Source organism: Pseudorasbora parva, chromosome 13, assembly GCF_024679245.1.
Source record: "Pseudorasbora parva isolate DD20220531a chromosome 13, ASM2467924v1, whole genome shotgun sequence".
Classification (NCBI taxonomy): Eukaryota; Metazoa; Chordata; class Actinopteri; order Cypriniformes; family Gobionidae; genus Pseudorasbora; species Pseudorasbora parva.
The window spans coordinates 40,859,648-40,874,804 of NC_090184.1; positions in this window are offsets into that span (position 1 = coordinate 40,859,648).

The following is a 15,157-nucleotide window of genomic DNA, read 5'->3' on the forward strand; positions in this document are numbered from 1 at the left end:
ATTAGGCTACTACACGCACAAATTCATGGAGACTTTGTGCACCGTCATTCGTGCCCTACGGCTCTCCTTCACAGAGCTCTCCTGTGCAACCTTAAAGAAATTAATCAAATTTCAGCAAATATAATATGAGTCGTCAAATCATTATCAAATCGAATCGCTCTGAATTTGCTAAAATTGTTTAAAAACTTTGAGTCGTGAATCTAATCTACCCAAAATATTCACAGAGCTAATTTAAATATGTAATTTGTTCCTGTGCACAGTTTCTAATTTAGTAAGGCTATAAATGCATTAAAGGTTAAGCACAAATGAATATGTAAATATATTTTTTTTATGCAAAGTTCTCCTGTGCATAAAAATGCGAGAAAAATCCTTGCATTTAATAGTGAAAGAGGCCTCAATGTCTGTCAAATATTGCTTTTTGTCTTTTTAATTGAAACATTTCCAACTTTATTAGTTCTTGATGTCATGTTTGATTGAAAACAAACTGAAATCATTGAGGGCTTTACAATCTCAGATAACATTTTAAATAAATTAGCTTTCAAAATGAGTAGTTGAAGACATGCCTAGGGTCATTTGATTGCAAATGGCAAACCTGCTTCTTTGACGTGACCATTGTATATATATTTTTTTGTGTGTGAAGGGGTTTGGATTCTCACAGCCCAGAATAACGTCGTCCTCTCGCAGGGTGCAAAAATGCCATTTGGAATTCGTCTGATGTCTATTAAAATATAATAGAAAGTTCAAATTTAATAGAAAGTGAATAAATTATAACTGCTGCACTAGTATTCTCTCTCAGTGGCTATATTTCTCTCATAATCAGATCAGGCACTGCGAGTCTCCACTGTGGAAGAAGAAGTGCATCAGGAGACTCCTAATGTTTAATGGCTGAAGTATCTCAGGTACTCTTGCTTCATTCCCCCTCTCTGCCATCAGTCACTTTGTGCGAGTCATTTCTTCTCATTTCCCTCTCAGTCTATTGCATCTTTCCTTCCTCTTTGACTGTCAATGGCTGTCCACTTTCCCGCAGCTCCATCACAAGTCTTTCCGCTCTTGTGAATTTGCAGTGCTTGTCCAGTAATTCTTGAATATATTGTCACACTGCTCTCTCCTGGACTGTGTCAGACCTCATCATACACAGCCACGGTACCCGTCCTGACAGAGCAGGGGAATCCGACTCAGGAGGAGCTGCCGGCTCAAAGCTGTGGCTTGCCAATAGAAGGGCTGTTTTTATGCTCAGCTAGTGAATAAGGGCCACTTTTAAACATTCACATCAAATATACAGCACCAGGATGTTTCCAAATGGGTGTCTTGACTTATTTAGGCAGCTTGTACAGTGCAAGGCTGAATGCACAGATCTAACCATCTGTCCTTTCTGTGCACATTGACATTAAACTTAACTGAATGATATATACATACACTATATTGCCAAAAGTATTGCCCCAAATCATTGAATTCAGGTGTTCCAATCCCTTCCATGGCCGCAGGTGTATAAAACAAGACTCTTCTACAGACATTTGTGGAAGAATGGGTCGCTCTCAGGAGCTCAATTGAAGTCAAGCGTGGTACCGTGATAGGTTGCCAGCTGTGCAATAAGTCCATTCGTGAAATGTCCTCACTACTAAATATTCCACGGTCACCTGTTAGTGGTATTATGACAAAGCAATAGTGAAAGCAATTGGGAACAACAGCAAATCAGTCATGAAGTGGTAGGCCACGTAGAATCCCATAGCGGGGTCAGCGCATGCTGAGGTGCACATGGTTCGTCAATATCCACAAACCTCCAAACTTCATGTGGCCTTCAGATTTGCTCAAGTACGTAGAGAGCATCATGGAATGGTTTCCATGGTCAAGCAGCTCATCTAATCCTTACATAACCAAGTGCATCTCTAAGCGTCTGATGCAGTGGTGTAAAGCACGCCGCCACTGAACTCTAGAGCAGTGGAGACATGTTCTCTGGAGTGACCAATCACACTTCTCTGTCTGGTAACCCGATGGACGAGTCTGGGTTTGGCAGTTGCCAGGAGAATGGTTCTTGCCTGACTGCATTGTGCCGTGTGTAAAGTATTTGACAGACACCGAGGCCTCTTTAACTATTAATTTCAAGGATTTTTCCCCCCGTATTTTTATGCACAGGAGAACTTTGCAAACATTTTGTTTTATTTACATATGCATTTGTGCTAAACCTTTAATGAATTTGTAGCCTTATTAAATTAGAGACTGTGCACAGGAACTATTTACATGTTAAAATATGTTTAAATTAGCTCTGTGAATCTTTGGGTAGATTCGATTCACAACTCATAGTTTTTCAACATTTTTTCTGAATTCAGAGCAATTCGATTTTGATTTGATGAGGAGGGATTATGGTGTGGGGTTGTTTTTCAGGGGCTGGGCTTGGCCCCTTATAGTTCCAGTAAAAGAAACTCTTAATGTGTCAGCATACCAAAACATTTTGGACAATTTCATGCTCCCAACTTTGTGGAAACATTTTAGGGATGGCCCCTTCCTGTTCCAACGTTACTGTGCACCAGTGCACAAAATACTGAGTACAGTGCACTGACCTGCACAAAGTCCTGACCTCAACACGATTAGAGCGGAGACTGCAAACCAGGCCTTCTTTTTCAACATCAGTGCCTGACCCCTCAAATGCGCTTCTGGAAGAATGGTCAAAAATTCCCATAAACACACTCCTAAACCTTGTGGAAAGCCTTCCCAGAAGAGTTGAAGCTGTTACAGCTGCAAAGAGAGGCCAACTGCATATTAAACTCTATGGATTATGAATCTGATGTCATTAAAGGTCATGTGCATGTAAAAGCAAATGCCTCACAACTTTTGGCAATATAGTGTATGTAGACTTGGAATTAAGCTTTTATCCCAGTTGTTGCTGAATCACGGAAGTAAACACCAGTTACTTTTTGCATCGTATTATTATTATTTTATATGTCAAGACGAGAGAGAGAGAGAGAGAGAGAGAGAGAGAGAGAGAGAGAGAGAGAGAGAGAGAGAGAGAGAGAGAGAGAGAGAGAGAGAGAGAGAGAGAGAGAGAGAGAGAGAGAGAGAGAGGAGGAGGAGGATGAGGATGAGGAGGAAGGATGATGATGATGATAGTAAAGATGATAATGTCTTCACGTCCAGTGTTCTCTGAGTTAGTCCACAAAAGTTAGAAGGTAAAGAAACACGCTGTTCATGTTTAAAATAGATAATGCTACACAATCCTCATTCCTTAGAGATACTTCAGTCAACATATGCATTAGTGGAGTACATATTGTAAGCTTTCATATATATTTATGGTTTAAAATAACTCATCCCATGTCTCTCATGTCATCCTCACACACTCTGATTCAAATGATTATGAATACCAATAAAGAATAAAAATACTGAAAATAATATTAAATAATACAATTTTAATCTTTAATCATTAAAAGAAACATATACAGGAAAAATATACACTTTAGTTTAGACATTCTATTGATTATAGGCCTGGTTTATCAGACAGGGCTTAGCCTTAGAGTAAACCAATATTAGGCCTTCAATTCAATTAGACATTTAAGTAGCTTTTTTTAGAAGAAAAAAAAAAGCATTACTGTTTCATGCATTTTATTCTGTGAATAGACTTTGGCCTTGTCTGTGAAACTAGGGGATAGTCTCTATAGTCTTTTATGCTCTTTTATCTGATCTAAAAAAAATTAATTGTAATTTATTCCTGTGATCTTAGCTGAATTTTCAGCATCATTACTCCAGTCTTCAGTGTCACATGATCCTTTAGAAATCATTCTGATATGAGGATTTGCTTATTATAATCAATGTTGAAAACTGTTGTGCTGATTAACATTTTTGTGCAAATTTTATGAATTAAATAACTTGAATGAATAGGAAGTAACAGCATTTATTTGGAATATCAACTATATTTAACTATTCACACTGTAAAAAGATATTCTTGGTTTAACTTAAAAAAAGTAGTTCGCTGGTTGCCTTGCATTTTGAGTTTATTGAAATTAAAAATGTAAGTTGATTAAATGAAGGAAATTTGTTTAATAAATAGAAACTCTAAATATTATTGTATCTGAAACACATACTTTTTTTTTAAATCATGAAAATAGTAGAATTTTCACTGCATCATCACAAAGAAAACACAATTACCCAATATGCTTACATAATATTTTAATAATATTTGAAATAAGGTTGTCGATTCTCAAAAATGTTAATTGTATTAACTCAAACTTTTAAGGAAATGGGAAACTTATTTTTCAGTTCATATTTAAATCGTACTTACCCCAAACATTTTTCACAGAATATATTTACATTTTTATCACTGACAATTATAAGAATCCATCCTAAATGCTTCCAAACTTTTGATGGTATTATTCATATATGATTTAAGGCAAAACATTCTATTCTATTCTATTCTATTCTATTCTATTCTATTCTATTCTATTCTATTCTATTCTATTCTATTATTTTATTTTATTTTATTTTATTTTATTTTATTTTATTTTATTTTATTTTATTTTATTTTATTTTATTTTATTTTATTTTATTTTATTTTATTTTATTTTATTTTATTTTATTTTATTTTATTTTATTTTATTTTATTTTATTTTATTTATATTATATTATATTATATTATATTATATTATATTATATTATTATAAATAAGTGTGATTACAATCCTTATTATATACTAAAACCACAATTAATATCTGAAGAATATCACGATTGTGCTTGCTCGTCTTCTGACCTCATTTATCTCATATTGTTCTTGTTGTTTCTACACCTGTAACAAGAACCAGTCTGTGCCAGATGTCTGTGAAAAATCAAAAGCAGTGTACAGTGCAAGCCTTTGTGGTTTAGATTGCAGGGAAGGGAGTGAGATCAGAGAACAATTTCTTTAAAATTGCAGTCATCTCTCCTGACTGTCCCACAAAGTTGGCAAAAAGGCTCATATCTAGAGACCCAGACATTACAAGTGAGTCATCAAGCCTGCGTTTGACGCTTCTCTGTGAGATGAAAAGCTGAAAAGATCCTGCATCGCTCACTGTAATATTATTGTAATCCATACAGTCCACTTATGAAATGCACAGCCTTTCTAGAAGACCAAAACCCTGGAGAGCATGAAGGAAGTAGAACGAGTTGCAAGACTGCTAATGAGTCAAAACCATTTGAATTCTGCTAACGAGTATTATATTGATATTCATATGCAGTCTTAGGCTATTTCAATCTATCAATGATTATTATCATGATGAATGTGCATTGAATGCATGTTAGCAAGGTGCTGTGTAATTTTGCTTGGCTGTTTAAATAATTCATCCTTTTCCACTTTATTGTTCAGAGTCAACTTTATTTTCCAGTGACTCTTTCTGTTTGTGTGAGTGGCCAGCACAGTAACAGAGCTCTTGTTTGTTAGACGGTTCATTAGTGCTGCTAAACCAGGCATCATTATTGGCCTATTATGGCTCATGCTTAGCAATTTTGCACATGATTTACATCGACAGAGAGAGCAGAGCCATAACCATAGATAAGAGCAGCATAAAGGCTTGAGGGTGAATTTGAGCAACTACCTGGAACACCCAAAAGCAATACCTTAGTACATATCCATCCAAGCATATGGTGGCGAGGTTTGCATTACTTTTTGTTTTTTTCCAGTCCCGTTTGGTGTCGTAAGTGACATAAATTACACACTAACATGGGATGCATGAAAACTGAAAAGTATGAGAGATGAAGAGAGAAAGAGAGAGAGAGAAGGCTGAAAAGCATTCTGTCAAAATATGACTAAAATAAAACATTTGCATCTAGACCCAGGAAACCTGTTATTCACAACGTTGCAATTACAATCATCTTTCATCTGCGAGGGAAAAATGCAATAAAACGTCTGTAAGAAAGGCGCAGTTAATCCGTAAATATTCTTTCAATGTGGTTCGCCTGCAGATACTTGTAAACAGTTCATTCACACAATGTCTTTAATTAAGCATCTTAATTATACGCAATCAGAGGAAACATTTCATTTATTTTGATGGTCCCCTTTGAACATTCTGTTGACTAAGTAACATGTCAACTAACTCTCATTAACGATGATTATAGTAATATAAAGATTATTAAAACTATAAAGGATAACACTTCCAGTAGTCTACTTCAGACATTCTACTAACTATAAGTAAGTCTGCAACTACATGTGAGCTTATTCTAACCCTCTACTAATGTAAAAACATAGTGTTGGTTTAGTAACCTGGTTGCCTTAAAATGTTGAGTTCCTTGAAATTAAAAATTTGAGTTAGTACAATGAAGGGAATTGGTTTAATAACTAGAAACTAGAGATGGGCATAGATAGATTTTTTTTTTTAAATCTAGATTAATTTTGAAATGAATCTAGATTAATCCAGATTAAAATGGCTCATCTGAATTCTGCCGAAGGCTTTCAGAATGTGTGTGCTACTGTCTCACATACGTTACGCTAGAGATATAACGGTACAGATTGCTCATGCTCAGTTTGTATCACGGTTTTAGGTTCACAGTTTCGGTACGGTTCTGTATTTACTATGTTCAGGAAAAAAAAGGACTACTGTCAAATAAAAAATAAAGAAAATAAGAACAAATAACGTAAAAGCAGCAGCACAAATAAATACTATCAAGTAAAGATACTAATAAAATGCTTTCAGGTTTTTTTAAGCTAGGTCTAACATTAGTTTTTAGGTAGAGCAATTGAATAAAGTAATCAACTGTAAAATAATTGCATATTTTACTGTTTAAATTAAAGATGAATTCTAATTAATCTTACACAAGCTATTCAATCAAGAGCAGTGAGTGATGTCCTTATCTTTTGTTTGACATTAAACAGACAGCAGTAAAGGCTACTGCCTCTTTAAGACCTAAAGCAAGGATAGTTGTCATCTTTCTAGACTGTATAAAGTTCACTTAAGCATATACAGACTATGTCTGCTTGGATACTCATCACGATGGATATGTTGACATACATTTTGTGTGAGTTTGTCCATCCAAGTGCAGGACTTGAAAGATTACTCAATATTTGCGCGTTCTCGGAGATAAATTGTCTCTCAGTGCGCGAGTCCTCATTCACGTCTTCTGGCTCTACACGCGGCTGATGATGGCGGCGATGAGTGGTCATATTCAGACACACGGCACCACTCGGATGCACTGAACAGTTTACAAAGAGAGGCCGTTTGCCCACGTTTTTCTTTTATTATCGCTGTTGTTTAACTGTATCACTGAGAAGCACGTGTATCATGTTCAAGTTATAACCCATATTAAAGATGCGTCATCAGATGTGAGATGAACCGCGGTGCAAGTGCGTGCCGGCACCTTTTACACGGCACCCCTGCTCACGTTAGACGGCACCCCCCGGTTGGGAAACGCTGGACCCAGCTCCTAACTCAACTTTGAGAATAGATTAACGGCATTTTTTTTTATTTTATCGCCCGATAAGAGTCTCATGATAACGCAGCAGGTTAACGCCGATAAAGGCCCACCACTACTAGAAACTCAAAATAGTATTGTAACTTAACCACATAAATAAATTAGAAGTTGTGATAAATCATGAAAATAGCATTTTCATTGTTTTAACTCAAATTTTCACTTTCAATGAACTCAAAATTTTGAAGGCAAAAATGCAGATTACTTACGTCTGTCTCTCTTTCTCTCATAATAAGCCTTTAAAATATTCCGTGATCCAACAAAAACTGGGATAAAAGCACATACACTATATTGCCAAAAGTTTTGAGGCATTTGCTTTTACATGCACATGAACTTTAATGACATCCCATTGTGAATTGGGTTTAATGGACTGAAAGATGTAAAGTACTAATGTTCAGAAGTTTGGGGTTTGTTTTTGGTGAGTTTATAATGTAATACACTTCTCATAATGTAAAATGTGTTATTACATTATGCAAATTAAATGATTACGTTCTAAGAAAATTATTAGATTATGAACATTTTATTTCAATAATAATGTATACATCATGTGTTTCTACAATGCCAATTGATGTTGATGTAAGGGGATTAGTTACCGCATAACCCGTACTCATGATGTGTCATTAGAGCCGCGTGTTGTTGATCACACGTCATTCACCTTGATAAACGGATGTTTCTTTGAGGTAGTTTTTCTTCCATTATACATATCATGACTGCAACTCTGGCGGTTTAACAATACATGATGAATCACGTGTGAATACGCTGCCAGCTGAGGCGGATTGTAACACTAAGCAGAATTCCATGTTCTCTTGTCACCCCACCCCCCAAAAGCAGACATGCACACCTTCACAAATTGACAGGTTTTGGCTGGAAATCGCACGAACACTATTTGCCCATTACTGACACAAAGTGATCTTTTCCTTGTCACTAGGGAGCTCATTGGTTGGACAGCCGTGAAACCTGTCTGCTTAGCCAGAAAAAAGGTCAAATTCAGCTAATTCTAGAGTCAGACTAATTTGAGCGTTTTTTTCCTCCCGTTCGGCTGTGAGGCTTCTGTGGGCAGATTGTCGTCAGCACAGTTTCCCACAGAGAGATGTCCTCAGAGCCGCACTGCAATTGTCACAAACTCTAAGGAGAGCTAGGGAAACTCTCCAGCACTTTTTTTGAGCATCTGAAGCCTGTTTCTCTCCAAGTTTACCTATAAGACTATGCAAGATTTGGGATGCTACTGGTCATTTAGCATAACAAAATATTTAAGGGTTTTAGCGAAAGGTTGTCACCATTGGATTTTAAAAAAGGGGAATAAAAATCATTGTCTTGTTTTCTTGAGTAAATAGTGTAGTGATCCAGTGAAACCCAATCAAATGCTCCGTAACTCAAACACATGTATTTATCAAGAAATGCAGATGGGGTTGAGAGGATTCTGAATGAACCTTATTAAATATGTTTTCAAATGGTTTTAGCACAGCCAGAACAACTACTGCATTAATGCATGATGATATAGGCCTTTGTATATTACCATTCAAAAGTTTGTGCTCGGTGAAAACCTCCCAAAAACAACCCTTTTGAGCAATGATGCATTACATTGCTTAAAAGTGACAGTAAATGCATGTATAATGTTATAGAATTTCTATTTCAAATAAATTATATTAATCAAATAATCCTGAACAAAAATAATAATAATCAAGGTTTAAACAAAAATATGAAGCTGTTTTCAACATGAATTGATTAAATGATTTCTGAAGGATCATGTGACACTGAAGACTGGAGTAATGATGGTGGAAAAATCTGCTTTGATCACAGAAAAATTACATTTTAAGATATATTTTGATATCAAAACAAATATATTTCACAATATTACAGTTTTCACTGCATTTTAATTGAATAAATGCAGCCTTGAAGAGCATTAGAGACTTCTTTCAAAAACATTTGTAAAAAATATTACCGATGCTAAACTTTGAAATGTTCATGCGTATTTTTCTGTTGTTGAAAAAAAAATGTAAAACAAAATTTTAATTTCCGATTCAGATTTTGAAAGTATTATTTCTCCATCTTTCACAAAGGAATATGTATTGTATGTTGCATGCATTGACTAAATTCGCTTGTAGCACAAACATTTATTTTTTTAAATACAATTATTGACAACATAATCCATCTGCAAACTCTGAAACGAAACTATTCCTGTGTTATTTCTCCTTTATCCTAGTGATATTTTTGCCACCCTAACTACACTGTAAAAATGATAAGATCAATAAGTTAAAAATAAGATAAAAATGAGTATATAATATAAGGAATAAAGCAAACGTATACTGGATCCTGTAGGGTTTGTGGTTGTTCTGTTTCTAAAAAGACTTTTATAAAGCTCAGGACCGAAAGCACGTTTTGGAGGATAAGCCAGCAAAAGTTTCTCAAATGTCAGAGCTGATGTCTGTTGTAATGTTGGGTAAACGGCACTTTGTGTCAGCGCAATCTTTGACACGTAAAAAGCTTTTGGAAAAGGGCATCATGGGTGACGCCACCAATAACAGGAGCACCAGAAAAAAAAAAGCACATTCACAGGAGAATGTGCATGGATGTGAAAGGTTCTTTATGGAAACATCAGTGCCAAAAAAACAACAACTTTTGTTTTTATGAGTGTAACCAGTGGTACAGCGAGTCGTAAGAAGCATTGCTTGTGATTATTGTTGTACATTAACCAAAGGCATCAGCCAGTGATTTTAAACCAATATTTGCAACACAATACTTATGACACACTGTAAATTCATAATGGATTGAGATATTTCCTGTGCAGGGGAAAAACATATATGAGACGTCACAAAAAACATCATTTTAAAAGCTATGCAGCAATTACACAAGTTTCCCTTCAGGACACTGAAACTGTTTTCAGAGCAGATTTTCCCTGCTTTTTTCAATTAAAGGAAGGAAAGCTGTCAGACGAGAGTATGGGAGGCGGATAATTGCATTGTGATGTGGATTCAGCAACTTCGGGCCTCTATTAAACTGGATATCAGATAACGGCAAGATAAATGAGCACTGATTCGATTTAACCACAATGTGTTCTTGAAGAAATCCTACATTTGATTTGGTCACAACTTGTACAGCCACGCCTTTGTCATATGAGACTGTACTTCATAAACGCAATGGATTTGAGAAGTGTAACTGGAAACTGCATGCTTTTCAAAGCTGCTATTTATTTTTTTGGGGGTTGTTTTTTTTCCGTTTAAACACCCCAAGCAGAATTGAGATTCTGGTGATGTTTGAAAGCTTACTACTATTCTACTCATACTATTTCTACTTTTCCAAAATGAGCAAAACAAAAGCACACTTCACAGAATGCCACACTCTTAAAGAAAAGACTTTTGTTTAGGGTCCAATTCTCACTATAAACTAGCTGCTTGTTAACATTTATATTAATGCCTATATTCTACATCCCTTAATCCTACCCAATAACTACCTTACTGATTATTAATGAGCAGTAATTAGGAGTTTATTGAGGCTAAAGTTAATACTCAACTAATAGTGAGGATTGATGTCATGCAATCCTTTTATGGATTTAATAATTGGATTTAATAATATGGATTTAATAATTGGATTTAATAATTTTATGTAAAGAAAATGCAATGAATGAATCTGATTGCAATGAATGAATTTGCACATCATGATTGACAGCTAAGATGGACAGCTTTTTTTTCAGGATTTGTGGAAGGTGATTGGAGCTTTAGCTTAAATTCCTACATTTCCATAACGGTTTTTTTACGCTTTTTAATTTTTTTTAACCGACATACTGATTTGATTTGCAGTACACTGCACTATCAGATTCTGCGGGAGTGTGTGCGGGGTTTTGATATCGCTCCCTACTCTCTACTGTGCAGACTCATGACCCGAGGTCACTACTGTCCAGAGACAGGTCCCAAATCAAGATGTCGGTGGCATATTTGGATATTGGTGGCATTACTTTTCTATAATGGAAGAAGGTAAAGGTGCGTCGTCCATCTTATTTACAATCTGTGGTTGGAAATCGCACACTCACCATCTGTGAACAGTAAGTCATAGCTTCTTTAATTTTATAGGCCATCTCAATCATTTTGATGAGCACTGTTAGACTGCTGAGACAGGACAGGCTAAAAATGTAACTTTAAAAACACTTTAGAATAATGGTCATTACTTAACATTAATTAATGTACTAACTTACACTAACTAACCAACATGAACTAACCATGAGCAGTACATGTGTTACTGTATTTGTTCATCTTTGTTAACGTTAGTTAAAGAGTTGGTAATAATGAGTTGGTTAGTTAAAGAGTTGGTAATAGTGAGTTGGTTAGTTAAAGAGTTGGTAATAGTGAGTTGGTAATAGTGAGTTGGTTAGTTAAAGAGTTGGTAATAGTGAGTTGGTAATAGTGAGTTGGTTAGTTAAAGAGTTGGTAATAGTGAGTTGGTAATAGTGAGTTGGTTAGTTAAAGAGTTGGTAATAGTGAGTTGGTAATAGTGAGTTGGTTAGTTAAAGAGTTGGTGAAAAACAATCTTTCGAAGGCTTGGTTGTGTTGGCGAGGTGCACTGTAACGTGTGTTCATGCTTTGTTAAAAAAAAAGAACATCGCATTATTTTTCATGTATTTTACCTTTATTCTACACTTCTCTGTCCCTTGTAAAAATGATGGTTTCTGGATTTTATGAAGCTGGTCCATCAAAAATATGCAATGTGCTCTTGGTTAGGAGATTGGTTAGCTGGCAGTGTGTTCTGATTCGCTAACCGCCTAGTTCGGAAACCCCCTAACTTTACCAGTAGTCTCTATAGTGATCACTACTGAATGGCACCTTTTTTATTTTTAGAAAGATTATTGCCAAATATCTGTCGCAAGAACTATTAACCCAACACGAACACTAAACATTGGCTTTACTATAGTAGCCAAATCAAACACAGAACCATGTTTAGCATGCCTGTAGATAAACAATACATAACATCTCTAATCAAAGAATAATTTACACTAATTCCAAGTTCGCTGTTGAGATTAACATTAGGTGTTTGTCGGATAACGTTAAGCATGAATGAGCATTTAACAAACAGAGACAAACAGAGACAGTTTGCAGAGACAAACAGCGTTGTCATTTGTTTACTTCCTTGATACAACGTACAATTAACAATACGAACTATTACAGGAAAACACATAGATGAAAAATAAATCATACTTATAGGTTGTGGCCCGTTTTTAAAGTTGGAACTGCTTCATATTTCAGGAAAAGCCGTTGTATGAATCCTGCATTGAACTTGCAATGATTGTAGAAGCTTTCCTTCGTAAAATGTGCAACACAGAGAGCGAGATCTGGGTAATAATTATGAGGGACCGATTTAATATAAATTTTAACCATTGATCCCTAACTCCCCGTCCCTAGTAAGGCTGAAGAAAGTGGACCTTCAATCCGGATGAACAGCGTTTCATCGGCATTGCACGATCGGCGGCACTCCATCCTACTATTCCACAGCGATAAAACATGGCCTCGGCCCCCTTATTTAATATTCTCAGAGGAGGGGTTTATGTAAATATTGGGGTTAGTGATGTCACCAACTCTGGAGGAATGTCTGTAGTCCCTACCGGCCGTTTGCTGTAGTCCTCAGAAATAGATTTCTTTAAAAGCAAATATCTCCCTTTGCTTTAAACTTTAAACGCTGTAACTTTGCAGATGTTGTTTATGCTCAGACAGCAACATTTCACACTAAACTAACATAAAGTTAGAAAAGTGAAATCGTTTTTTACCACCCCTTTAATGAAAATACACCTTTAATGAAAAAAACCACAGTAATGGTTTGTTCATGTTAGTTCACGGTGCATTAACTAATGTTAACAAGATTTTAATAAAGCATTAGTAAATGTTAAAATTAACATTTACAAAGATAAATAAATGCTTTCTAAGTGCAGTTCATTATTAGTTAATGTTAACTAATGACCATTATTCTAAAGTGTTACCCTTTTTGTCATTCTAACAACACAAATGTGATAACTGTACCATTTCTTTCAATATGTGGTGGTTATGACCCTGCTTTATTACTAGAAAAATTCACTTGCAAACAAAGACTTCATTGTCGCCATCTGAAACAAGAGCCCTATTTAACTTTATTTACATAATTCATTTCCGCAACACAGAAACACAGCTCTTGTTTTTCTCTTTCATTATGAAACTTGTTTGATTGTGGTTAATTCCCCAAGAGTTTCACATTGTATTTACCCTGCATCAGGTCTCTTATGACGATGAATGCAGGAGCAGGATTAAATGAGTGACACTTGATGTGAGGTGCTTGTACAAATGAAATCTTTCTGCAGCAAAATGAAATGAATCAGCAGAGCAGGGCCCATCATCTCAGATGAAGCGTGGGAGGTATTTAACGAATACACGGCGGTTTAATTCCTCCCTTCACTTCCGATGTGCACTGTAAAAACAATTTGTCTGCACAGCAAAATCACGCACAGGCGAATCATTTGCGTGAGCCGAATAATTAGATTCTTGATGTACAACGTAAAGGAGTGATTCCTGTCTTCTCCGTTTATTATTTGTTGTTGTTGCAGCAAATGCAATATTATGTAACTAATACACTGTACATTATGGAATAATTAAGATGTGTTCATGTTTTTGTCAACTCATGCTCTCAAAGGCTGCATTTATTTGATTACGAATACACTAAGGTAATACAGTAATAACAGTTATAGTGTGAAACATTATTAAAATGTATAAATACTTTTTTTATTTGAGCAATGTATTCCTGTGATGCAAAGCTTAATGTAAATTGTTGATCTTTCAGAAATTATTTTAATATGCTCATTTTTTTGCTCAATTATTATCAATGCTGGATTATCAAGGTTCTTATCAATGTTGGAAAATGTTCGGTTTTGCTGCGTTTTTTTTTTGTGGAAACCATAATGCATTTTGTTTTATTTTATTTTTTTATTTTTTTCCAGAATGCGAATGCAGCAACATTACAAAATCTGAATTATTCCAAACTTTAAACTGGTTCTACCCTATATATTGGTGGGATGTGGCGTTAGGTGTTAAAGATCTAACCACCTGACCGTTTGTGATCCTTTGTGATATAAACTGTAAGGCTGGAAAAACCTAGTAGATGCTGAAATGTCTAATCGCTCTGAGAAAACAAAGATTTTGAAATGTCTCAGTGTGACTGGTACAAATATCTCAACTCCACAGAAGTAAACTAGAACATCACAAATGTTTTAAGAGTTTAAAGATATCTTTCCTTGGTGTATGGTGGGTGTGGCTTTCAGCCATTTGGCCTTTCTTCCATTCGAGTCTATAGGACTTGATCAATGCAAATTCCTATTGTGAACTGGTGTTTCCATTTGAAAGAGTCTCAAATGGTTCTGGGTATGGATCTGGTTCTGGGTATTTAAGGAAATGTTGCAAAGAGCTCAGGGCTCGATACTGTATTCAGGTCAGCCCGTAATGCTGGAAGTTTTAACCCATGCAGCATTATGTAACCTTGATAAGTCAGGTATACATTTCATTCTTTACTTCAGAGTATTTGATGTGAGTATTCCTTTGAATTGATTATGTAATTGGCATTATACATTTACCTGACTGTTAATAAATTGTTACACTTTGATTGATTCTGACTTGGTTTGGAATTATTTAGGTTACGAACGGACGTAATTTCAACAAAGGGTTAAACGGAATAATTAAATGTGTACTTAAACTATTAAATATAAATGACCAAATAACCAATCGGCATT